This window comes from Etheostoma cragini, chromosome 8, assembly GCF_013103735.1.
Source record: "Etheostoma cragini isolate CJK2018 chromosome 8, CSU_Ecrag_1.0, whole genome shotgun sequence".
NCBI lineage: Eukaryota > Metazoa > Chordata > Actinopteri > Perciformes > Percidae > Etheostoma > Etheostoma cragini.
Window position 1 is genome coordinate 11,913,817 of NC_048414.1, and position 5,187 is coordinate 11,919,003.

The window sequence follows — 5,187 nt, forward strand, 5'->3', positions numbered from 1 at the left end:
GTGGTGCTCTGTAATAACAGTTTTCTTTTCCTTGTCTGACATGTGATTGAATTACAAAGGGGAATGCATTTGCAACAGGTGCCTCTAGCACAGTCCCGGCATGATGGCCTCCATGTCCACCCTCAGTAACCTCCCTCTACCCCAAAGCCTTAAGGCTGCCAGGGAAACCTGATTCCAGTTCAGACAGTGGCACACTCTGCTGCTGCAGCCCTCACAGTATCCACTGGTGCAACCCTGAGAGCTTCAGAGACGAGGATAAATTAAACCGCAGTCACTGTAAACCCTAAATAGTATTCAAATGAGCATAATGGTGACATATTGTAACCAATATAACTTTTTTTTCTGTTTGTCTTCTGAAAATCTGAATCTGGCTTATTGCCAAGTAGATTATTAATTACAAGGAATTTGCTTTGATGTTTCGGTGCATAGATAAGAAGCATAACTATAGAATAGAAAAATTACTACAAATATTATATATACTGTATATGTATAAAACATATACAGTGGGGCTCGAATGTTTTGGCACCCCAGGTAAAAAAAATTATTAATATGCATACAGACGCCAAGAAAAGATGGAAAATTTGTAGAGACGTTCGTATCATATGTCACAAAAAGTTAGACTTTATTTCCATCATTTACATTTTCAAAATAACAGAAAACAAAAAAATGGCATCTGCAAAAGTTTGGGCACCCTGCAGAGTTTAAAGCAAACACCGCCCCCTTTGGAAAGCTGAGACCTGACAGTGTCATGGATTGTTCTCAATCATCGTCTGGAAAGACCAGGTGATGTCAGTCTTAAGGTTTTAAATGCCCAGACTCATCTGACCTTAGCCCAACAATCAACACCATGGGTTCTTCTATGCAGTTGTCTAGAAAACTGAAACTGAAAATAGTTGACGCCCACAAAGCAGGAGAAGGCTATGAGAAGATAGCAAAGCTTTTTCGGATGTCAATATCCTCTGTTTGGAATGTAATCAAGCAATGGCAGTCATCAGGAACAGTGGAAGTTAAAGCAAGATCTGGAAGACCAAGAAACATTTCAGACAGAACAGCTTGCAGGATTGTGAGAAAGACAAGTCAAAACCCACTTTTGACTGCACAATCCATCCAGAAAGACCTGGCAGACACTGGAGTTGTGGTACACCATTCCACTGTAAAGAGATACTCCTACAAAAAGGGTCTTCATGGAAGAGTCATCAGAAGAAAACCTCTTCTACATCCTCACCACAAAAATCTGCATTTGAAGTTTGCAAATGAACATAAAGACAAGCCTGATGCATTGTGGAAACAAGTTCTGTGGACCGATGAGGTTAAAATAGAACTTTTTGGCCGGAATGAGCAAAAGTAGAAGAAAGGGCACAGAATTTAATGAAAAGAACCTCTGTCCAACTGTTGAGCATAGGGGTGGATCAATCATGCTTTGGGGTTGTATTGCAGCCAGTGGCACAGGGGACATTTCACGAGTAGAATTAAAAATGGATTCAATAAAATTTCAGCAAATTTTGGACGCTAACTTGATGATCTGTGAAAAAGCTGAAGTTAAAGAGAGGATGGCTTCTACAAATGGATAATGATCCTAAACACACCTCAACATCCACGGTGAATTACATCAAGAGGTGTAAACTGAAGGTTTTGCCATGGCCTTCTCAATCTCCTGACCTCAACGTAATTGAAAATCTATGGATAGACTTTAAAAGAGCAGTGCATGACTGACAGCCGAGAAATCTCAAAGAACTGTAAGACTTTTGGAAGGAAGAATGGGCGAAGATACTTCAAACAAGAACTGAAAGACTCTTGGCTACAAGAAGCATTTCCAAGCTGTGATACTTGCCAAAGGGGGCACAAGGTATTAACTCTGCAGGGTGCCAACACTTTTGCAGATGCTTACTTTTTGTTTTCTGTTATTTTGAAAGCATAAATGATGGAATAAAATCATTAAAAAAAATTTGACATATTATACAAATGTCTAATCTGTCATTTGATGTCTTTGGGAGATTTTTCCATCTTTTCTTGGCTTCTTAATGCACATTAACAGAAATTTTAACTGGGGTGCCCAAACTTTTGAGCCCCACTCTATAGGGATGCATCACCCGGTTCCTATTTACTGTCATCAGCTCATTGGCATATAAAGTGACATGGGTGATGGCACTAACAATATTTATCAATTTTTGCGCTGCCTTAATGTTGTGTTATTGGTCTGACTCATACAACGGTAGCCTATCCAGCTTTGAAAAATAATGTTCCGGTGATATTTTAATGTACAACTATTACCTGAAAACTAATTGTTACAAGGCTAAGTTAACCCGGGCTCGTAACACAAAGGAACACAGCTACTGAAGGCTAACCTAGCCTTGTAACATTAATCCCCTTGTCTCCTTTTCCCTGTGTGTTGCGTTTAATGTGAGAATGAGACGAAACTTGCCTGGATGAGTCTATGTCTTTCCTACTTCTAGAGGGGTTGTGCTTTGTTAAACAGACTCACCCAGACACTTCACAGTTTTGCGTTTGAAGATGGCTCCAGCCGGAGACAATCTCCTGAATGAATCTCATCCCACACAGCTGCAATGGACTGAGTTTTCTACGTCACACAAACATGCTCCCTCATGTCACGTGTCAGCACTTGCTCTATCAGCTAAGTACTCAAAACTGCTAAACTTATATCATAACATAATAAAAAGAGTAGCGATGGCCATAAGCACAGACCGACAGAACAACTCAGTCAAAGTTAACCGAAGCTTTCAAGAAAGTGAAAAAATGAAGATGACGGCGACACAATAGAAAATCCTCCTGCTTCCCAAAGTCACTGGTGTGGCAACATGTTCCCTTACCCGTGAGTGAAGCATGTGGGCTCCAACAAGACTCTATGGTGCCTTCAGATACACTTGTTCAACTATATAATACATTCAATTAATTACACATCTAATTTTTTTTTTTAACCAAACTGTCCAAAAAGTAATTTCATTTAATTTCTGCTCATTCAAATATTTTTTTTTAATTAAAGAAAGAATGTGTACAATTAGAGTGCATGGTGCCTACAGTAAGTAGCTGGCAAGAATCAGAACAGAAACAGGCGTTCCCTGTTAATTAGGCTTCTGTTTATCCTGATAGGACAAGAAACACAAGATGACGTCAATGAGCACGGCAGGGATTTGCATCTTCATTACAACAGCAACCCATGAAGGTGTGTCTTTGACTGTCAGGCGCTTGTCTTGAGTCGTGCAGCAGATCAGAGCTGATCCATGGCTGTGGCAAGTTAAAGGACCGGGTAAAAAACACTGGATAATCACATTTTATTTCTTTTGAAATATATCACAATTAACAGATAAGCAATAAATGAACAATAAAACAGATATCCAAAAGAACAGGGAGTCAGGAAAGAAACTTAACTTTAAACCACAGAAATTCAGTTAGAAGCTACAAAAACACTGAGTCTCGCAATGCACGCTTGTTTCAGGTGGAGAAGGAGGGTCATCACGGCCATGGGTTGGCGGCAGATTGTCAAGATGGAAAAACATAGTGTCTCCAGCCAACATTAAGACAGCTGTCTATGGAAGTGTGAAATGGTAGGATAGTAATTTCTGTTGTGTCACCTAAAGTTGCTGTAAAAGCTAGGAAAGGTTGAAAAACATAGATTTTTCAGATTAAATATGAAATTATTTTAGTCTGTTGTCTAACACTGTGTTGTTCCCATCATGTCCCAGCATTGCCAGGAACCCATTAGAGGCTTCTTCATGTTCAAGTTCTGACAAACTTACTCACACGTTACTTTTTAACTTTCTACTACCTTCATCCTCCATGTCACTGAACATCCTCTCGGGACAAAAGTTGGTGATTAAAGACTAAATTAGTTTTCAGGTTTACCCCTATATTAGATTAAAGTTATTCCAATTTCCTTGCGGGAGTCATCCCAAAAGGATAAAATAAAGAGAAGTCTAAGTATAGATGATGCCGCATCTGAGACCTTTTTCTGTTTTATTTTTCACGGTTGAGTCTCTCTGGCTCAGCTGTCTGAATGGCATGAAAATATAAAAAATAATAATTTCTTTTTGAGACTTCTGCCCTACACTTTTTCTCAGTGTATAGGCTAACACTTACTGGCGTTACCTCCTTATGAACAGTATGTTGGTACCAGCAGCTTCACCGGGAGGGTAAAACACATGGGAGGTTTACAGAAGTACCCAACCAATAAATCCGTCGGGCCGATATTAATTCATAGCAGATCAGTCTCAGCCCAATCTTCAGCCAACATGTAACAAGAAATTGCACTTCAGAAACGTCCAAAATATGTTTGAGCTAAATTGTCCACCAAAGAGGACTGATAAGCTTATTTTAGTACATCTTTTGTCGTATTTCTTTAGAAGACTAAGTTCAGGGATCCTAATCAAAATAATTTGTTCATATAATATATTTATATAAAACAAAAATCCCCTAACAACGTTTTCATTGCCTACCTGCTATCGTAATGGTAATATCATCACTACAACTCCAACATACTGCATTTAAATTTTCAATCACAAGGTTAGTGGGTTAAGGTTGTGTCCACTGCATATTTCTCCAGTACAGTTAACATTTAAATGTTAATCTGAATGCAATGTTCAAACAAGTCTTTTGTATTTGGAAATCATTCACTGAAGTCACAGGGTCTGTAATGTAATTGTAGTGTTTTAAAGGAGGGGAAGTGATGACTGGCAGGATGTTGTTATAGCCTACTTTATGTCTTGTTTTATTGGCGTTTTATCTTTCTTTTTATAATCCTCATAAAAAAAATTACAAAATCGAATTGGGGCAAGTGTTTGTATCATGTAATTTGAAATTGATGCCCATGTTTCAGTGTCCCCATAAAAAAATATAAATGAAAAAAATGAACTGTGGCTTTTTAGTGGGGACTAAAAAAAACAATAGGCATTAAAGTTACTAAAATGCTGGGGTTTTTTTCAACCACATCCTGCCCAGCACAGATGTACATACGTTTTATTAACTTTAACTTAAAAACTAGAGGTGGGTGTTTCGCCTTTAAGAGTTAAGAAACTTGAAACTGTTTGCGCAACAATCAGTGCTCACAGCCGCCAAAGTGTCTAGACTAGCACATGATGGTAGTCAGCCAATGGCTCCACCGCTCTCCTCGGGGGCCCCGTGTGTGTGTGTGTGTGTGTGTGTGTGTGTGTGTGTGTGTGTGTGTGTGTGTGT